Source organism: Bicyclus anynana, chromosome 2 (assembly GCF_947172395.1).
Source record: "Bicyclus anynana chromosome 2, ilBicAnyn1.1, whole genome shotgun sequence".
Lineage (NCBI taxonomy): Eukaryota > Metazoa > Arthropoda > Insecta > Lepidoptera > Nymphalidae > Bicyclus > Bicyclus anynana.
The window spans coordinates 82299-103760 of NC_069084.1; the positions used below are offsets into that span (position 1 = coordinate 82299).

Sequence of the window (21462 nt, forward strand, 5' to 3'; positions counted from 1 at the left end):
TTCAAATGCATAAAGTTGAGATTTGAGGATAATGTTACCACATAATAGCTCAATGCTATCACATATAGGAACGGATATACTTCGGAAAGTGAAAGGACTCCTTTTAACAGCGGAAAGACACGCCTGAGTTTTGCTGCGTTAAACTGAACCAAATTGGCGTCACCCGGTCGGACACCGTCTCCAGGGTCGAAGTAACGCGCTCCAGCGGGGCCGCTCTAGGCTGAAGTATCTCAGCGCCGCGGCTCCGGAGTTAGACATGTATCGGTTCGTATTCGTCCACGTGGAATTCAGTTTTTCACAAATCCCGCGGGAACCATGGATATTTCCGGGATGAAAAATAGCCTATGTGTTAATTCAAAGTAAAATCTATTTCCATTCCAAACAGCCAAATCGCTTCAGTAGCGGCAGCGTAAAAGAGGAACAAACATACTTACAAACTTACACACAAACTTTCGCCTTTATAATATTAGTGTGATTCATTAATAGAGCAACCCTAAAAGTACTGAAAGACAGAAATCTAAAAATTATACGATATCAATCTATATCTATCTATCTATATCTATCTATAGGTACTTATAATAAATCTGTAGAGAGGTCAATTCTGTACATGAAATGTATTTCCAAAATAACTATCAGGGGTTGATAAGTGATCGATACTAATGCCAAAAATGCAAACAGTAAAATTTTTGTCTGTCTGTCAGTATGATATTTATAGAAACAAAAACTACTCGGCGGAGTTTAACGAAACTTGTTACAATAATTCTTTATACTCCTGGGCGGGGTATAGTATACTTTTCATCACGCTACGATAATAGGTGCAGAGCAGTGAAGGGAAATGTTGGGAAAGCGGGAGAAATCATTTTTATAGCGATACTATAAAATAAGTGTTATCTAGTGCTTATATTTAGTTATTTATATATGAAACTAAAACTAAATCAAACATTTTTAAATTATTGTCTGTCTATACGGGCTAATCTTTCGGACAGACAGACGGATTTAAAGGCTCCTTTTTAATCTGAACAAATCCATTATTCAGTGAAAAGCTGAATTTCACGCGGACGATGTCGCGGCCTTGATTAGCCTCAAGTGTAGTATGTAGCGACTACTCTACAGACCGCGTATATTATGTCGGCTTCGGTTGCAGGCAATGATAGAACATGAAACCGAGCTGTCTCGAATACGTTCCTAATCCTGAGCCGCTTGCCGGCGCGACGGGGGCGAGCGCTGAGCAGTAGGAGTGCTCTTTACTGCGAACGTGAACATTACTACTTCTGTTTGTTTTCTATAAGTCATTATGTCATAAAAATAAAACAAAATTGGAGTCGACACAAAGGATGAAGTTTGTATAGAAACAGAAATTAATTTATTTCAAATGGGTTTATTTCAAACATGATCAGCGTTCCTCTCTCCCCGCGGGCACAGAAATAGGTCTGGTGAGACAATAGAGCACCGGCGGGATCGAACCGCCACCTCGCGGAGCCATTGTGTCCGCAGCGTCTGCCGCTGACGGCGCGCGCTAATGAGTATCTGGTTTCAATCAGCGGCTCACTGCGCATTGTGCGGTGCGGTGTGCGGCGTGCGGCGTGCGGCGTGCGGCGTGCGGCGTGCGGCGTGCGGCGTGCGGAACATTCGCGCTCGGCCTGAGCTCACGGAACGTTAGCACACAGCTGCAGTCAGCAGCGCCCGCAGCTGATACTCGTCTAGGATTCTTTTGTTTGTCATTCTACGACGAGTGAACCCTTGACTGCGATCTCATCTGATGTTAAGTGACGATGAAGTCGACGACGAAGTCGAAATATGAGAAGAAGAAATATTTATTGCACCAATATCTATAACGGTTTCTACGCGTCATCGTACCGGAACACTGAATCGCTTGGCCGGTTGGGTGGCAAGTAGCCACGACCCACGTACCACCAGACGAGACTAATTTAGAAAATATAAAATTCGAAACCGACCGACTGGGAATCGAATTCAGGAACCTCTCTGTTGAGCACCACAGCAACAGCAGGACCAACTGCACCAGAGAGGTTTATGACGACGTCTCTGGAGCGGCTGGGATTCATAATTGTAACTGTACTATCATTTTGTTGTACGTAGAGGAAGCACTTCGAGCAGGTCCCAGGACTTGTGACCTTGGGTAACTTACCGGTAGGTACGTCACCTGCATCACTTGCATCATCTACATCACCTGCATCTCTTGCAACATCTACATCTCAAGAAACAAAGTAATCATGTCAGCGTAATCTGACAAGCTAACAAGATTAATGCTTCTTTTACTTTACGACCAAAAGAAGCACGAAAGAGGAGAGAAGGACTATTATGGGATTTATGAAATAATGACCGAGGGCATTTTATTTGCGAACTATCTTGTTGGTTAAGTGTTGATGGTCTAAGTGAGCACAGGATCTACCTACGCCAATAGTTTCCAAACTGGATAGGGTCCCGACCCACCAAACAAAAACGGACTAAGTCGAGACCTACCTCTTTGCCGTCTTAAAAAAGGGCATAAGATATAGGTAACGCTCAGATTACATAGTTTTTGTGGTCAGGTTGTGTCATCATAACAGTCAAAAATAAATAATAATTATTGTAAATTAATAACTTTATTTTTAGTCTGTGGCCATCCAATCCAAAGAAATCCGGTCGGCTGTTCGTCCGACCGGATTTCTTGTATCAGGGCCCACTCAATATTCACTCTCGACCCACCTCTGGGTTGCGACCCATACTTTCGGAACACCTAACCTACGCTATTAACAATTTTAATTTAATATACATACATAGGTACTTATGTTACGGCACCCCAGGCCCCATGACGACGGTGCCGGATTGTCGCTTCCGTCACGGCTCCGGACTCTCCCTGGAAGTAGTCCACGGGTTCCTGCTACAAGTACAAACAGACCGGACGCTCGGCGCCTGCAGCTCGCGCGGGAGGAGCGCCGCGACAGGTGGGGCTAAATAAAGGTAATAGAAAACGTCGAGTCACAAATCCGAAGTCAGGATTTGCCTCAGTGCGCGCCGCGCCTCCCCGCGCCGTAAAGAAGGGTACAAATCGCTGTATAAACTTAATATCGGGCAAATTGGCGGCGCCGGGGGCGGCGGGGCGCGGGGGGCGGCGCAAACATCTGGAGCTATTATTGCGATGATCGCGTATTGATTCCACTCATAAGCGGCACGCGTAATGTCATCTGCGGCCGACGCGCGCCCGCCGCGCGGCTTGTGCGCGGCTCTGAACAGCTTTTACACGTAACAGAGATACCTACACTTATACGCAAAGAATATGAGATTTGCTCTCATAATATTTCAAATTGAATAACTATGCAGAAAACTACAATAAATAAGAGGTTTTTGCTGCAAAATAATGCGCGAATTCATGGGACTATATCTACCTACTAATAAAAATTAAAAAAATATTTTTTTGCTTTTCTAAGTCAGTAATTTAAATATTATTAGTTTAGTAGGTAATTGAAAAATATTCAGTATTTACCTACTTTTTATATAAAAAAAAGCTTATGTTTGACCACGATATCATCTGATGGTAAGTAAAACACACTAGACTTGAAAATATCCATTTACTCTAGTTTAAAGATATTCAAGTTGTAGAATCAGCAAAAACACTCAAAAAGGTATCACCACCCTAGCCGGATATACAATTATTGTTGTAGAAGTCTTAGGGACATCAACGATCTAAAAATCCACCCAATCTCTTCGCAATGTGACGGTACAATGTCGATAATTAGGTATTACAAAAAATAAACACTGTGCGGGTTTATGAAACCTAGTCGCAAGGGAAACAATTGGCTTTGCAATGCCGAGCTTTCATTTAAACCCCGTTTCTGCATTCGGCTGTATGAAATGATAAATAACTATAATAAATGATAAATCGATAAAAAACATTTAAGACATTTGTTAAAAAAATATTTTTCAGTCGCTTACATTATTACTATTCAATAATTTCAAAATGATATTATGAGGTTGATAATAATTTACAAAGGCGCATCGCCGTGCGGCGCGCCGCAGCAGTCGCTGCACGCGCTAGTGTGGCGCTCGGCGAAGGGACACGGCTGAGGTTTATTAAAAGGGTAGAAAAACTGCTCTGTTTGCTCCCGCCCGCCCCCCGCCGCCGCCCCGCCCGCCGCCGGCAAATTAGTTTTACGAGGGCGTGATTATCCGTATTAGAGGACTATTTGGAAGTTTTTTTATGGATTCCGTTTAATTAAAAAAGTTTGATTTTTGAACCGAAGCTACACACGGAACCGTCTCCTCTCGCCGCCGTGCAGCACGATTCACTCGTCGTCATAGCTTGAATATGTTTAACTTTGAGCAATAGATACAGGATTTATTTCATTGTAAATTATTTCTCTGCAAATAGATATGTTACGTGCCTACAAAATCACCGCAAAAAGTGTTCCAAACTCAGATACTATGCTCTGGGCGCATACCTGCACAATTTTGTGTTTACCTACTTACATTATACTCGTAATATGGGGAATATGTATACATAAACATATTACGTATACAATTCCTGAACATACAACTCGGCATTTGTAGACAATATTTAGGTACAGTTATGCTCAAATAACTTTTTCACTACTCTTGCTCAAAAACACCATATCATCATATTGCCACTCCACAGCGGGGCTAAACAAGCACATTAGCCTCTAGGGGCTAAAGTAATTTTGTTTTTTTAATTCTTGTCTGTTACGAGTACTAGCCAAGTACTAGCCTACTATAACACGGAGGAGGTTTTATTCGAAAATAGAATCATTAAAGGTAAGGCACTGATTGTTTTGAAAAATAAATAAAAGCGAGAATTTAAAAAACAATTGGCGTGAATAATACACACTTGATTTTTTTCAGAAATTCATTGTAAATTTGTGACCGTAACTTACATATTTTTCAACAATAATTGTTATTATTGTCTTTATCTAGTGAGAATGGTGATCCTAATTTGGAGATGGATGAAATTTTCAATCTGTTACCATCAAAGTCGAGACGCATTTACTTAAATAGGTACTTACCTACGAAAAATTTTATAAGTGGAGAAAACAACAACGAATGGATTCACTTACGAAAGGAATTTTTTAAACTATTATCTCCCACGTTTATCTTACATACTTATTATTTATCTGCACAGTAGTCGGAAATTATGTTACTGGGTAAAAGCGGGAGATGCTTTTAATATCCAATTTAATATCCAAAATTGTAGACTTTGTATATTTAATTTTCAATTAAAATAAATCATTGAATATTGTACTAAACTATTTTATTTTCTCGCAATCGTAGTGAAAAGCAGAGTGTAACACGTGGGGCTAAACCCATTATAAACTCGGTTTCAAAAATACCTCGTATATAATGGGTCTTTTTAGCCCCTTGTATAACAATCTACTATTGTTGTTTACTATATGTTTGGCCAATTGGGTGACTTTGACGCTTGCGACGCGCTGGTATATGTACTAAATAAATTATCACTTTTTGTTCGATAGTGCGAGATTGCGTTGACTGCAACTGAAGAATCGCTAGTTTTCTACACACGTCGAAGCTCAGGTGCGATAGGTCATCATAGGGACAGCCATTCGTCAAACAATAAAACAAACGGTCTGTGCGTGTTCTCGCGCCGCGCGGCGAGCGGAAGTAATGCGCGCGCTCGAGTGCTGGCGCGAACAACGGCGGGCAGCGGCTGCGTAATTTGCGCATTATGCGTGTGCGGCGCTAATATCAATATTTTCAAACAAGTGATTAAGTCTGCCTGAGACGAAGACTGCGACGCGTTCCCACGTCATACGACGTTGAGCGTACACTCAGGCGACCTGCGGGCCAGCTCTCCGCCCTGTCTCCGTGCCGACTTACTGCAGACCTCGACGAGTCCGACGAACGTACGACTTACGGAAAAGTAACGATAGTGGCTAGCGAAACCGTGTGTAGCGGCTGAGGAAAGTAAGTGGCGTAAGCTTCGGTGTAGCACGAACAGTGTCGGGTGTCGTCAGTCAACTCATCACCACTTCACATACCTACTATTATCAATATTCAGTAGAACCCGTTTAATACGATTTCGCAGGGCCCCAATTAAAAACGCGTCTTAGACGGGAAAGCGTATTATACTGGATATGGGTGGGGGGTAGTCAAAAATATAATGACTAATGTAGCTAGAAAAAAATTTTAATAAAAAAAATACAACCGACTTCAAAACCTAAAAACGTACCCACTAAACTAAAAAGCGAAAAATAACATCATAATATGTTCTACCTGCTGATCAGTATGAAGTCGGTGCTAAGCCGGTGATGTATTAATTCAAGCCATGTGAGCATATCTTATAGATTTAGATTTTGCAGACAGTGTTGTTTCATGTTTTCCTGTCAGAAATGGCTTAAATTAAGACAACACCGGCTAAGCACCGACTTCATACTGATCAGCAGGTAGAACATATTATGATGTTATTTTTCGCTTTTTAGTTTAGTGGGTACGTTTTTAGGTTTTGAAGTCGGTTGTATTTTTTTTATTAAAATTTTTATTATTTTTCAATTTTTAGTGTAAAATTTCATCTCAAACGAATACATCAGACCCCTAATGACAGTCACAACCCATCTTGGTACAAAATTCTCAGCAATACAAATTAATCAAGCCCAAGCACAAGGTAGCTACCGTAAAAGGTCAAGGGGTTCCCTTCATTGACCTTGGTCTTCATCATCAGACCCATAATAACAGACACAACTCATCTAGGTAGAAAGTTCTCAGCAATACGAATTAATCAAGGCCAAACACAAGGTAGTTACTGTAAACTGTTAAGGAGTTCCCTTAATTGTCCTTGGTCTTCATCACCAAACCCCTAAATGACAGTCACAACCTATCTATGTGGAAAGTTCTCATTAATACAAATTAATCAAGCCCAAACACAAGGTAACTGCTGTAAATCGCCAAGGAGTTCCCTCGTCTGTTTTATGACTCCATCATCAGATCGATTTCAAACCTTCATAATTTTGTATTTTTTAAAGGTACTAAATGGAAAAGTTTACGAACACACTAGACTCCCATATAATTTTCGAAAGTTCCCCTCAATTTCTCCAGGATTCCATCATCAGATCTTGTCATGATGGCAATGGGACCAAATGGGGACTATACCGTTTCAAACAAAAAAAGAATTTTTGAAATCGGTCCAGGCGTCTTTGAGTAATCGGTGTACATACATAAAAAAAAAAAAAAAAAAAAAAAAAATACCGACCGAATTGAGAACCTCCTCCTTTTTGAAGTCGGTTAAAAATTAGTGTATGTATTTGGTGTAAAAACTACCTAATTATGCTACATAAATTACTTATTCTGTTATGACAAAAAGATGTTGATGCATTACCAGTTACGAAATTTTCAATAAAATTTTACTTTTGCAGTGTTTCTTCAAAATTTTCAGTTTAGAATTGCATCATGTCAAGGGTCGTTTGCTGTCAGCGTCTTTCACTTCTTTAAGATATCATGATATCTTATTGATTTTTTTATATTAGATTATTTATTTTTTATATTTTATTATTTATTAGATGATTGATTGCGCGCTAGTCGGACCCCGCAATGCCGCTCACTGAATGTTATTAGTCAAATTGGTCTTGACATACTTTTAGAACTTTATAAATAGGTACAAGCTGATACCCGCGACTTCAACTTGAAATTAGAGTTTCCACATTTTTTTTCCAAATAACAGCCACATCCAGTTATTTTTGCGTTAAAGAGTTTAGCTTGTTTCAACAGGGGCAGGTAGTAACAAGCCTAAGCTACTAAACTAAACACGACAAAGTACCAATTTAGTATCAACTGCGGGTGCTGCCAACGAACACGTGACAGCGCTTCCACTGCCTGCTTGTTGCCGTGTATCGTGGATATCGCTTCCACTGCCTGCTTGTTGCCGTGTATCGTGGATATCGCTTCCACTGCCTGCTTGTTGCCGTGTATCGTGGATATCGCTCATGGGTGCAAAACATTTATTTTTCATTTGAGCTTTAATTAAACGCCTTATTTAATTAATTACTTTCGTGATATCATGATTTGAATTGAGGATTCATGTACATCTAATGATTATCAAGTGGAGCATAACATCTGTATGTTGTTTTGTTAAATGAAAGAAAAGTAATTTTTTAATATTTTTTTAAGTTTGAAATTAATTGCGTCAAAAGGCAAAAGTATAAAAAAACAGCTAGCAGCACCGCGGAGTTGGGAAGTCGTCGATGTTGGTACTTACAAAAAAGCACGTAATGCAGTCGGTCCTGCACCTGATCTTTCACAGGTCGTTTCATCGGACTTATTACAGTGTGTACATAAACACGAGGCTCCGCGCCTTTTCAGTATTAGAATATAGTTATTAATAAAGATTAATAAAAACTCAGATACTCTTTGTAACTTGCACGGGTCTCCTATGAGGGTACTAAGCTGATGAAAACAAAAAAAAAATCGAAAAATTTCGTCATTGAATGAGGTCGTTCAGTATGATAATTTTTTGATGCAATGATTCCTTTACGAAATATTAAGCTCATAGACTGATAGTGGATAGTGTATTGGATAGTGAATAGGTCTCTAGCTACACCAATTACTGGTAATTTCAGTTGAAACTATAAAGTGCTAACGAGCGCACGACGCGCGCTATCGCGAGCTAATTGCGCGCTGCTACTGCACACTACACAGGGTGCTCGCGCCGGCGACTTACAGTAGGTATATTATACTATGTTTTAATCAAGCCCAATCACAAGGTAGCTACTGAAAACCGTTGAGTAGTCCCCTTAAATGACCTTGTCCCCATCATCAGACTCTTTATGACAGTCACAACACATCTTGGTATATAATCCTCCGAAATACAAATTGATTAAACCTGAGCACAAGGTAGTTACAGCAAACCGTTCAAAAGTACCTTTATCTATCCCTCGTCTTCATCGTCAGACCCTTAATGACAGTTACAACACATCTAGGTGGAAAGTTCTTATAAATACAAATTAATCAAGCCCCATTACAACGTAACTACTGTAAAGCGATGAGAAGTTCCATTAACTGTCTCTTGTCTTCATCATTAGACTTCTAATGACAGCGCAACCCATCTTGGTGAAAAGTCCTCCTGAATACAAATTGATTAAGCCCGATCATAAGATAGATACGGTAAATCGTTCAAGAGATCCCTTACCTGTTCTTCGCCTTCATTATCAAACCACTAATGTCAGTCACAACTCATTTAGGTGGAAAGTCATCATCAATACAAATTGATCAAATCCAAACACAAGCTAGCTGCTGTAAACCGTAGAAAAGTTCCTTACTCTGTTTTTCGACTTAATCGTACGATCGATTCCCTTTATAACGTTGTAAGTAGTGGTTTGAAGTCCTTAATGAAAAGAATATTAAACGCCATTAAATATTTTTAAAGTTCCCTTTGATTTCTTCAAGATCCCATCATCAGATCCTGACATGATGACAATAGGACCGCCTCAGAAGTATACCCTTATAAACAAAGATTTATTCAAATCGCGTAACATACATACAAAAACAACATAGACTCGAATGGAGAATCTCGTCCTATTTTTAACGTCGGTTAAAATACAAGTCCTCAAGAATGTTATATAGTTGGTTTACTGCTGTTAGATACTGCTGCGTAACACGGGAGTTGATGCGGGTAACTGACACCTGCCGAGGTAGGAGCACCCCGTGCGTGCCGAGCGTCACTCGCGCGGCAGCGGGCGGCGGCGGGCGGCACTCGGCGCTGCGACGCGACATGGAGCGCGCGCTGCGACTGCTGCTACTGCCGCTGCTGGCGGGCGGCGCGGCGGCGTACGGCGACGGCGAGGCGCGGCGCGGCACGCCGGCCGGCACGCTGAGCTCGGTGGGCGCAGGCGGCGAGCAGGCGCCGCCCGTGTTCCGGCCCGGCTCGCAGGCCTACGTGGTGTCGCAGCTGGTGAAGCCCAAGCCGCCGCACCAGTACTGGGAGGAGGAGACGGCGCCCGCGCTGCTGGCCGAGAACCGCAACTGTCTGCTGTGCGAGGCGCAGGACTCCGGCGCCTGCCGCGCCATGCCGTCGTGCGTGTACTGCGAGCGCACCGTCACCGCGCTGGCGGAGCGCGGCGCGCCGTGTCTGCGCTGCTCGGGTCAGTGCTCTCCTGATGCAGGCGCACCCTGGGGCGCCGGCCGCGCCATGCCGTCGTGCGTGTACTGCGAGCGCACCGTCACCGCGCTGGCGGAGCGCGGCGCGCCGTGTCTGCGCTGCTCGGGTCAGTGCTCTCCTGACGCAGGCGCACCCTGGGGCGCCGGCCGCGCCATGCCGTCGTGCGTGTACTGCGAGCGCACCGTCACCGCGCTGGCGGAGCGCGGCGCGTTGTGTCTGCGCTGCTCGGGTCAGTGCTCTCCTGACGCAGGCGCTGCCCTGGGGCGCCGGCCGCGCCATGCCGTCGTGCGTGTACTGCGAGCGCACCGTCACCGCGCTGGCGGAGCGCGGCGCGCCGTGTCTGCGCTGCTCGGGTCAGTGCTCTCCTGACGCAGGCGCAGCCCTGGGGCGCCGGCCGCACCATGTCGTGCAGAATGTAGAATAGCAGCAAAAAAAATATCATTCTGGTTGAATATGAATAGGGGTAAGATGGTCTGCGTACCGTATTTACCATGCGTAAGTACGGTAGACAATCACGGAGTTTGGACCATAACAGCTTTGGAAGGTAACATATTTCAAGGATCCAGACTCCTTCTTATTATATAAAACATTTTATTTATATCTACTAAATTGAAAAGAACTAATAAAACCAGCTTTGACTTTCGATCTCATCTGCGTGGCATTAGGAAATTAAAAGCAGATAGAAGTTACATATGTCAGTATAATAGTCAGAGGCGGGCTGCCACTGTCGCCGGAGCAGTGCGCGGAGGCGGGCACTGCGCTGTGTGGCAGTGGCAGTGGCAGTGAGCGTGCGTCTGTCCGCAGTGATCAAGAACCCGTTCTTCAAGTGCGTGCCGGGCGAGAAGTACATGGACGAGTGCGACTCGTGTCGCTGCGCTGACGGACACGGCGGGCGCTGCAGCGAGCAGCACTGCGAGTTCCGCGCGCTGCAGCTCTACGCGCTCAAGCTCTCCGACGGCGAGTTCTACTGAGCGGGGGTTCCGCTGCTGAATAATAAACGTTATGTGCTTGCACTGATTATATTATTGGCCCCTAAATATCCCGTACAAGATACAATACAGTTCCACTACACACACGAATGTCAATTGTAAATTATCTGTTTGTCTGTGTGTCCGTCCGACTGAATCAGTGGAGAAAGTGCCGGGTAGTGCGGGTAGAGCGACGCTACCTGAGCGCTAATTGCCACCAATATTTACTCCACTGGACTCAATTAGCCGTTCAGGCGTGTATCCTCCGCGCCGACAACGCCGCCCTATTCCCGCAGCGATAAGGTTGTAAATGGCGCACTCGGCTGGCGGACGCGAGCGAGGTGGGTGGCACCGGGATAATCCTTCAGAGAATAGTTGCTATTACTTCCCGGCGAGTGACGAGGTCGCGGCGACTGCCGCCGGGCGTCGCGCGACACGCCGAGCGGCTCGCCACAGGAGGCCCGTGACCTATAGAAGACTTGTGGGTCTTCAATTTAAATTTATTTATTTGCTAAGAATAGATAGATTGACAAATGTATTCGGCCATTTTCAGTGCGAGTTAACCTCGCGTGACGAGGGATCCGAACGATGTTTTATTATCACGTTTTTTTGGAATCTGGCATTTTTATATCATAAAATATTTTTCTATGTTGTAATGTATGTTATATGTCATTTCGTACAATACCTAAGAAGTAAGTGACGTTCGAAAGGCGTACATTCAAAATTTTCAGTTTTAAGTTTTCCGGAAATGTTCAAATAGAAAGCTAACTTTTGTATTTTTTTTAAATTTTAGATTCAGTACTTTCGGAGAAAAAGGGTGGAAAGGTAAATTTTGTTGAATAACCTGGAATTTATATATTTAGAAATTACAAAACATATATTTGAAATGCTCCTAACAAGTCACATGACGCAGTTTAATTTTTTTTTGTGTTTTCCATGTTGCCCTCCAAAAGTTACCTTTATATTCAAAAATTTCAAAGTTTTTCGGCAATTTTCAGATTTCTTTTTCGTATATTCTTCAAAATTATAATTACAGTAGTTTCGGAGAAAAAGGGAATGGTCAATTTTCGTCTATTTGTGTAAATAAATTATGTAGCTTTTTTTTTAAAGAAGCTATTTTTTTCAATTCCAACAAAAACAATTCAACTTTCCATGTTACCTCATAAGTGCCCCCGTTAATCAAATTTCACCTAATCACGGTATACCGCTGCGTCTGGGTCACAACAATTAATATGTGTACCAAATTTCAACTGGATTGGTCCAGTAGGTACATTCGGAGAAAACAGACAGACCTTAACATGTGCGCGAGTGGTATTATAAAATGCCGTCTATGTACTACGTACATACGTACGTACGTACATACGTCTACGTACATACGTACGTACGTTCGGAATCCTAGAAATAAGCGTAGTAATTAATCTGTGGAACGCAATAGCAATTCCTTAAAAACTATCATTATAATATTATTTATTGTTATCAGAACAAAAACAAAATGAGCCCCGCAGGACTTCCCACGACTTGATGACAAAATGTTTATTGAGACGTGTACACAGTACCTCTACACTGTACTTGCACTGAATCATATTACTATTGTGTGGTTTGTGAACCGGCTCGATGACAGTTTGTGGCAAATTGTGATAAAAAAATATCTAAAAGCCTCAACATGTAAAAGCCTTTTGAATACGAGAATAATTTCCGTTCGGATCGGAACTCAAAGCCTAAGTCCCGAGTAATTGATATTTGAGTAACACCTTTGTGTCGCGAACTGTCGCTGCGACAGAAAAAACACAAATAGAAACGTATCACTGACACAAAGAACCACCGGCTGTCGCCGCGACCGGCGGCGGGACACAGACTCAGTAGGAACCGAAGTGCAGCGAACTTAAGGTCGACATTCGCTCAGCGAGGCGCAACCTCGGCGGGCAGGTTAATAATGTGTGTATTAACATTTGTCAATGCGCACTACACGTACTATTATACCAGTACACGGCGCAGTCGCGGCGAGCAGCGGCGGGCGCGCCGCCATCTGCTCGTTTCTTAATGATTTTATAGAAGTCAGAATTTCCAGTTCAGCTGTTTAAAGAAGGTCGGTGGGATTGCGCTTACGGCTACATCTAGCGTTTGGTTTGCATCAGATGTTCAGACATCGGGCTGCGCTTAACGGGCTCTCCGAAGCACGGAGTGAAAACGCTTAGTTTCCTCACTGCCGGCCGCTACTGAGAGTTTCACGAAAGAAAGGAACATGTAACCAATATTATATAGCGCTCTCCTGGGAATCGAACCCATGATCTCGTGATCCGTAACACCTACTGCGAGAGCACTGGGACTGTGAGCCATCAGCCGTGGCTCGCTCGCGCACCCCCCGCCGCGCCATTGTGCGCGCAGGCCGAGCGCACGCGGCGCGCAGCACGCGCGGTCGTCGCCTCGCGCTCCGTGCGCTGCCGCTGGCTCCGGTGGTTAGCGTATGTGGCTTGTGATGTTGGGCTCCAGCTGAAGTGCTTAGCTTTTTCTTCAACAATCATTCTCGGGTTGGAGTGGCAGCCGGCTGTGTTATGTCCCAGTGCCTCGGAGAACACGTTAAGCTGTCGGTTCCATACATTATTATCATTGACATCTGATAATGGTCGTTGAGCACCCATATTGAAACAGCGTGATGGGTCAAAGCTACAAATTATTATCTTTTATAAGGAGGGAACGCTTGGCCCTGCAGTGGACCGTTGAAATAGGCTGATAATGATAATGATGATACTTTTCATCAATATATTGGCTATCGTAATCTTAGCGACTAATAGCAGTCGAACGAAATAGAGGGCGTTCCTACAAATAAAACTTTCAAACACACATACACGTAGCACGATATTCCCAGTGCATTCCAAGTTAGTTGAGTTAGTACATCACAGTATCAGCACTTCATGCAATCATTATAAGTATCATCATCACCAGCTTTGATTGTGATACACAAACATCATCACTACAAGCCCAAACCTCCTTCCGTGGCAAATGTAGAGTGTAGACCTGCCGCGTTGCTCCAATGCGGATGGGCGGGCGGGCTTTAAAAGTAGGTAGGAATAACTGTTGTAAATTATACAGTGTAATAAGAAAACTTGTTACAATGTTTATTATTTACTGGAGTGCGAGCAAGCTGCCTGAGCCCGCGAGTGGTACGCGCGATAGTTTTGCTGTGAACTCGCGCACAAGTCCCACAGCTGCTCTCCGCCGCCCGCACTACGCACTTGTGCCGCTGCTCGCTAATATTATTCTATTGTATGAGTGTAGAAAGTCCAATAAAACTAATTTAAAGTTGGTCTACTTTAATTTTTACTAAAGTAGCTGGTTTACATGCTACATACTGGCTGGCTTAGATCCTATATTATACCTTGACTTGCATTTTCTGTGTCTCGTGCAGACCTTAGATGATTTCGCGTTCTCTGTAATGTTAAACACATGTACCCTATGTTTTGCTCCAAATTCACATTTACCATTATATCAAAATTCATTTTGATCGGTTCAGCCGTTTAGCCGTGAAAAGGTAACAGACAGACTTACATTCGCATTTATAATATTAGTATAGATTAAACGTGCTCCTGGTCTAAACTAAAACTAAGCGTGTTGTTACAGTAAGTACGCGTTCAGAGCGCGCCGTCCGCGGGCGGCCTGCGCCAGCTGCGCCGGAGTGCGGAACATAACTAATATAATAACTGTGCGCCTCGCCGCGCGCACACAGCGCCGCGTGTTGGCACAATATTACATCGCTCGCTACAATGATCCTTTGTTTCGTGCCGCTTTCTGTGGCTGTTTCAGGATAAAGGCTGTGTGGTTAGAGATTTTTTTAAATCGATAATAAGTTACAAAAATACGGGGCGGCCGCGACCCAACGACGGGGTTACAGTTTGTTTATTGTGAAAAGCTTTTAATGATCCACTCGTAATAAAGGAGTATTGCGGGAGCGATAGATATTACTTCTACCCTCTTTAATTTTGAAATTTAATATTTACACGGTCCCTGCACGGAATTTAACCAAACTTCAAACAAAACAAAATAAGAGAAAATAATATAATACTCTGAGCTGTTTTTTTTCTTTGCAGTTCAGTGATTTTGCTTATACTCGTGGCCTTTGTGGTATTTATAATTATAATGTTATCAATTATTGTTATTCACATGAAATCTAATGATAATCTACCAGATAATACCAGGTGTGAGAGCAGTGTTTATGTCGATCGTGTTGCGGGCGTGTGGAGTAGGAACGAACTCGCGGGCGTCCGCTAGTGGTGGCTAGTCACGTGTGTACAATGGAACGCCCCCCCCCCCCCCCCCGTGAGCGCGCTGCGCATTCTGCGATGTCGCGTCAAAAGACGCATCGCAGAGCGCAAAAACTTGACCCAAAAACCTTGTTCACACGTTGTGCGCTTTTGTGGCGCTCACACACCGCGCCGCCGCCCCAGCGGGACATTGTAGAGCGCAGTTTACCTACAGATCCACGGTAAATAATATGCCATCATGATAATAGAAAATAAAAAAATAGTTTTATTAAAACACAAATAGTACGATTAAACTAGGCTTACGTTAAAATAAATTAAAACTAATACTTAAAAATACTTATCAAAATTGACCGCCCTTGGTAACCATCACGCAGGCAGCATTCCCGCGTTGAATTGCGATTGAAATTAGTTTGCGCGAGAGTGCTGCGTCCGCTGCCGCCCGCGGCGTCCGCTGCTCTCCTCGTGCAGTCTGCCGCACCGACCTGGTGCGTCCACACCAAACAAGACGAATTCATATAGGGCGCCGAGACAACTGTAATATTGATTATTTATTAACTTTGATAACAATTGTCAAGAGCCTATATGAGAATTAGGGTTCCTGCCCTCAAAGCCTTGTCTTGCGTACAAGACAAGGCTTTGCGAGGCCTTCGGTGGACGTACAAATGTAACAAACAAAAACGGACAGACTAACATTTGCCTTTTTATTATCGTCGTTGACAACATATTCGGCTCACTGCTGAGCTCGAGTCTCCTCTCAGAATAAGCAGGGTTAGACCAATAGTCCACCACGCTGGCCCAATGCGGATTGGCAGACTTCTCACACGCAGAGAATTAGGTAAATTCTCTGGTATGCAGGTTTCTTCACGATGTTTGTCTTCACCGTTTGAGTCCAGTTATATTTAATTTCTTAAAATGCACACAACTGAAAAGTTGGAGGTACATGCCGCGGACCGGATTCAAACCCACACCCTCCGGTTTCGGAGGCAGAGGTCATGTCCACTGGGCTATCACAGCACTATATTATACCACACAGCCAGCCTTTTTATTATATCACACCAAAAACATTTAAAAGCAAAGTGGGCAATGCCAAGGCGAATATTGCTTGCACTGTAGGTAAAAAGTTCATATCTTAATATGGACAACCGACTCTATACGCGCTTACTTGGTAGTAATATCATCTCGTCCACGCCGGTCATTACTATTAATATCTTGATAATGATCGTTAAAGAATTTAAAATGTACACCCTACGCTCGCCAACCTGCATTGAAGCAGCGTGGTGGGTCTGGCTCTACATTCCCAACAAGGGCTCTGGCTTTGTTGTGGCCTGTGGGCCGTGAAATAGGCTGATAAAGATGATAACTTTTTTAATGTTGTGTTTGCGCGTGTTTACACGACATTCAGCACTAAATGTGTCGATGGTACCGTTTGAGCTGCGACACGACTGTGCGCCACACGTGGGCGCCACACGTGGGCATCATACTGTTCTCCATTGAGCTTACATGTGCCATCGTCCGCCCGCCGCACGCCGTTGCTAATAAGTAACACCATATTCAGTACTGAGAGAAGTACGAGCGCGCATTTCTCTCATACACAGAAGAAATCAGATCATAATTGCGTTAAATAGAATCAGCAACAGGTTCGCTGCAAGCTACTTTAGACACGCCGGTTGTGAGTGGTCATCATAGAGATCGTTCCGACAGCGCCAACCGTGCGCGCGCGCGTTGGTCAGTCGCCGCGCACGTAACGCGGAGTTCTACAAAAGCGCAATCCTTGTTAGCGACTGTTTTGTTACTTACTACTACTTGCGTTCCATAACATCGGGAGTGGGAGTCGTATAAAATAAATGAAATGCACGTCTCACACTGCGCAGTGCTAGACCACTCCACACTTTAGATCCAAGGTATCCGTCGGTGAAAGCTTGTTTGTATCACAGTACAGCGCGAGTTCTTTTGTTTAGGACCTCTACAATGAAAAATTGAAAACTCACAACGAGTGTGTCTATATAAGGTCGCGGCGTAAGCTTGCGGATGCGTTTCTCTTGTAGACCGAATATGGTTACTAAGATTGCTAGGGATGTCGTAGGTACATTGGCGCAAGTAGCCATGCTCTGTGCGCCAGCGCCACCAGCACCACTGGGAGGCAATGGCGCACGTGCGCGCGCGCCGGCGGCCTCGCGCCACTGCGGCCGGCCGAGCGCGCGGCGACGCTGACGTCGAGCGGCCGGTGCTCACGAGCTCTGTCAACTGTTGATTTGATCACTGATTAAGCTTTCCGAAACAGTAATAGAGCCATCCGTAATGGGTGTCGATGCCACCTATGAAAGCTGTTTTTGTCCGTGACGGTCTGCGTGGGTGACCCTGATCATGATGATTATGATGTGTAATCATAAACATAAACAAAGATAAGCCTTCAATGGAATTTGATTTGATTCGATGAGGACAACAATTCAGAAGGTAGACTTTAATGCAATAGATTCAGGAATTAATTGGATAGAATTTATCAGCTCGCTGTAATTCATTTAATATCCGTGTCTATCCGGTACACGTCATACTTTTTTTAAAGTCTGCGTGCTTTTAACCATTGTTTCTGTAGTATTTTATCTTGTCGAGCTAATTGACGTATAATATGCAAACATATCGGTGAAGGAAACCTGTATACCTGAGACTTGTCTTAATTATCTTCGTGTGTGTGCATTGGCTAGCGTGGTGGACTATTAACCTAAATGTAATTATGAGATGGGTATAATAAATAAATAAGCCGTTTATTCCATATTTACATTTACATTTCTAAATCACATTTCAAAAGTTGTTAGTAGTTTGTTAGTAAGTTTTCTTAAATTATGTTAGTAAGTTCTTTTTAAATATGGACCCCAGAAAGGGTAAAGGCCTCCTCCATCCACAACTCCCTGTCTTTGGGTATAATATGGGTTGTTTATGATGATAATGGATCATGATGATGTTGAAAAAATACACAAAATATTTATTTATTTAGGGTCCCGAACATACGTAGTAAAAAACGGAACCCTATACTACGGTTAGTAGTACTGTTGACAGAGAATGGCTACTTGCGCCAATGTACGACAACCCTAGCAACCTTAGTAACCATACCCTGGACTATCACAGCTTCAGGTAAAACATAATGTAAACGTTAAACAGCAGTGAAGGCGCGGGCGAGCCGGCCCGCGCGCGGAGTCTCGCGGCGACGCGGTCTGCGCGCGACGTACACATGCAGAGATCGACTGCAGCCGCCTGTGACGGCACCGCCTTTCGACTCACGCACGTGTTTCGCTCATTCGACATCTTTGAACACTGGAGTCCATGATTCGCTCTGAAGTTCCGATATTACATAACTCTCTTATATATTTAATTATTTACAACCTTCAAACAATATGCACCCACTCAGAAATTCTGCTCCTGTACCTATATTGTCCATGTACAGAGTATGTGTATAGACATGACCGGTCTGTTGAAAGCATGTGCATATAGACTGCTAACTGACTTAGCAGGCTTCATTCAGTCGGCTAGAGAAACGTTCCTAAACTTATACGTCTTGCATTCCCTGCCTTTCGTACCGAGTGCCTCTGATATTCCAAGGTAGGTAAATTCTTTCATTAACTGAATGAACATATAGATGAGTATACAGTTGATTGGGTTCATCATGTAGAACAAGTGAAATGTGATTTGATTTGTGGATACAAAAGCTTAATCCTGAATCCATCAGTACTGCGAGAGAGTAAGACTGCGTCTCATTATTGTGATGTATGTCGCAGAGATAATACATACTAAGTACTTATGATAATGTACTTATCTCGGAATACGTTTTATATTTTCAATAAAGTGGGCTTCTTTTTTGCTGTTCAGTCTCACCGCCCTGTTTCACTTCGACTAGGGTTTGTAATAAGCTGCGACATGAGACCACGAGCATGTCTCTCAATAAGTTCAAAGTTTTTTTTTATAGAAACTGCTTATTATACAAGTAGTGTATTGATTATATAAACGATAAAATAGCTTTAAAATTAAATGCACTATTTGACAGGGTGCTAATTTTAGAACGTTATAAACTGGTGATAAGCAAAAAAAATATACAATTAGCGTCCGCTAGTTTTTTATAACAAAAGTGCAGGAGTAGCAGTAGTGCGGTGCGCGAGAGATGAGGGCAGTGCAACAACAGGCTTGTTCGCAGTAGCTGCTTTGTTTATTTCGTCTAGTTTATAATACGTTACGCTGAGTACAGCGAGCGGCTTGCGCTAAGTTGCAGCGAAGTGCGCAGAGCGAGAGCTGTGAGTACGGTCACTAGCGGGCGCTTGTGGCTGCGCTGCGGAAGTGCGCCCAACTCTAACCGCGGCGCGCCCGCAGCGGTGCGGACCGACCGATTATTCTAATTGATTGGCAGGTTGTCAACAGTCGTTGACTGCCAACTCACCTGATGTTAAATGACGGTGCAGACTCAAATGAAAGAGGTACAAGTTCATGTTACCCTACCTCTGACGGTTTCTGTACCGCATCGCACCAGAATGCTAAATATATAGAGGAAAGAGGGATTACTATCTATTTGTACAGTTTATATTATCTAGTTAGCTTAGGTTAATAATTTAGTTATGTTCAGATGACATCATCTGTGTAGGCCGACAGACTCGAGGGCGGCGGTGGTCATCGTCAGTACTGTACTGATGTGCTGCCGGCGGAGACCGCTCTTGAACGGACTTCTCGAGCTTAAATGGACATAACGTAATCGATATAATTTCCAAAACTCCATGTCCAATGCGATTTGACAGACTAAGTGTGATAAAGTTTTGGCTGTGCTAACAGGACTACTGTTAAATAATAATTATTATCGACCGTAATCATCGAGGCCGATGGCTCGACGTGCTCTCAGACAGGAGCCTATCACATCGCCGACTTCGAATCGACACTGATAATTAATTTGTAAACAAAAAATGCTCAATATTGTATTGCCTGCAGTCTCCGGACTCGAATTCGGGTCTTCACGATCCGAAGCCCCACGAGCTGACCCCTGGGCCGACCGGAACGCGCCTGCCGTTCAACAATAACCGACATCCACGCACGAGCGCCGCGCTCTCACCAAATAAGTCAACTCGGCGCGCATTCTGCAACATTCTATTAATACAGCGCGCGGCGCCAGCGCAATGTGCACCTTGCGCCGCCCGCGCACGGCTCACAGTCGCTCGCGTCCACACCTGCCCGCTCATAGACGTCGCCTCTCGGACGACTCGCGCGCTTTCCAACTGACTGAAAAATTCGACACCGTGTCACCGTCCCGCGGGCCGGGGCGAGCCCGTGTCGCGCCGTGTCGCGGCGTGTCGCGGCGTGTCGCCGGGCGGGCGCGGCGGTGGCTGAATTGTTCGCTGGCCGGCCCCGCGGCGCCCGCAGTATTTAAATTGCACTTTAAACTTTTAGCGGCTGAAATGAAATTTGTTCCGCGCTGTGTAAATCCAGGAATAGCTGGCCGAGAGCTCGGCGCTCGAAAATCGACTCTCCGTCGTCGGCCCGAGGTCCTCCTCCTAGGGTATTGCACGGCGGCAGGTTTTCGCCTGAAATGGTGTCCCGCTGCAGTCGTTCCGTTTCAGTCCCGCGTAATAGGTTTTTAGCTGCCGCGCTACCGTGCGGATGTACGCAGGCGGGAGTGCGTAGGGGCGTAGCACGTAGGCTTGCGCTCGTAGCTGCCTACGCGTGGAGGGCTACGGCTCGAATGGTGCGTAGCCGGGGCTACGCGTACTTGAAGAAACTCTCCATAAATATTAAGAACTCGAATTTTTTTTTCAAAATTTCCCATTTAATAGTGTAGTGATTCGTCAAACAGCGTTAGAAATTTAATTATATTCTTTGATCCTTCAGTAATTAAGCATCAAAGAATATAATTAAATTTCGGATGTTTTAATTTTTATTGTATTGGGGTTTTCTGCACATCTTTTCTGAATTATTAAAACAAATTAAAAAATTAACAAAACTAAACTTTATTACACACACAGCAAATGTTTGAATTGTTTGGTTTAGTCGTGCGCGTCGTGCACACACAGACACACACAGACACACACAGCCGGTCCGCCCAGCTTCACTTACATACTCGACGGGCACTACCTCAAGAGGACAAACAGCA

The 21462-nt window shown here is 44.1% G+C and overlaps 1 long non-coding RNA gene across 2 annotated transcripts; it reads right to left on the reverse strand.

Moving 5' to 3' along the window:
- Window positions 1-15583: 15583 nt before the first annotated feature.
- LOC128198931 (uncharacterized) lies at window positions 15584-17683 on the reverse strand. Of its 2 annotated transcripts, none has more exons than XR_008251630.1 (2): window positions 17333-17683; window positions 15584-15876 (listed from the first exon to the last, which is right to left on the reverse strand). It is a non-coding gene; the product is annotated as an uncharacterized LOC128198931 (long non-coding RNA). The 2 variants fall into 2 exon arrangements; XR_008251631.1 differs by having other exon boundaries at window positions 17142-17683.
- Between the last annotated feature and the right edge of the window lie 3779 nt (window positions 17684-21462).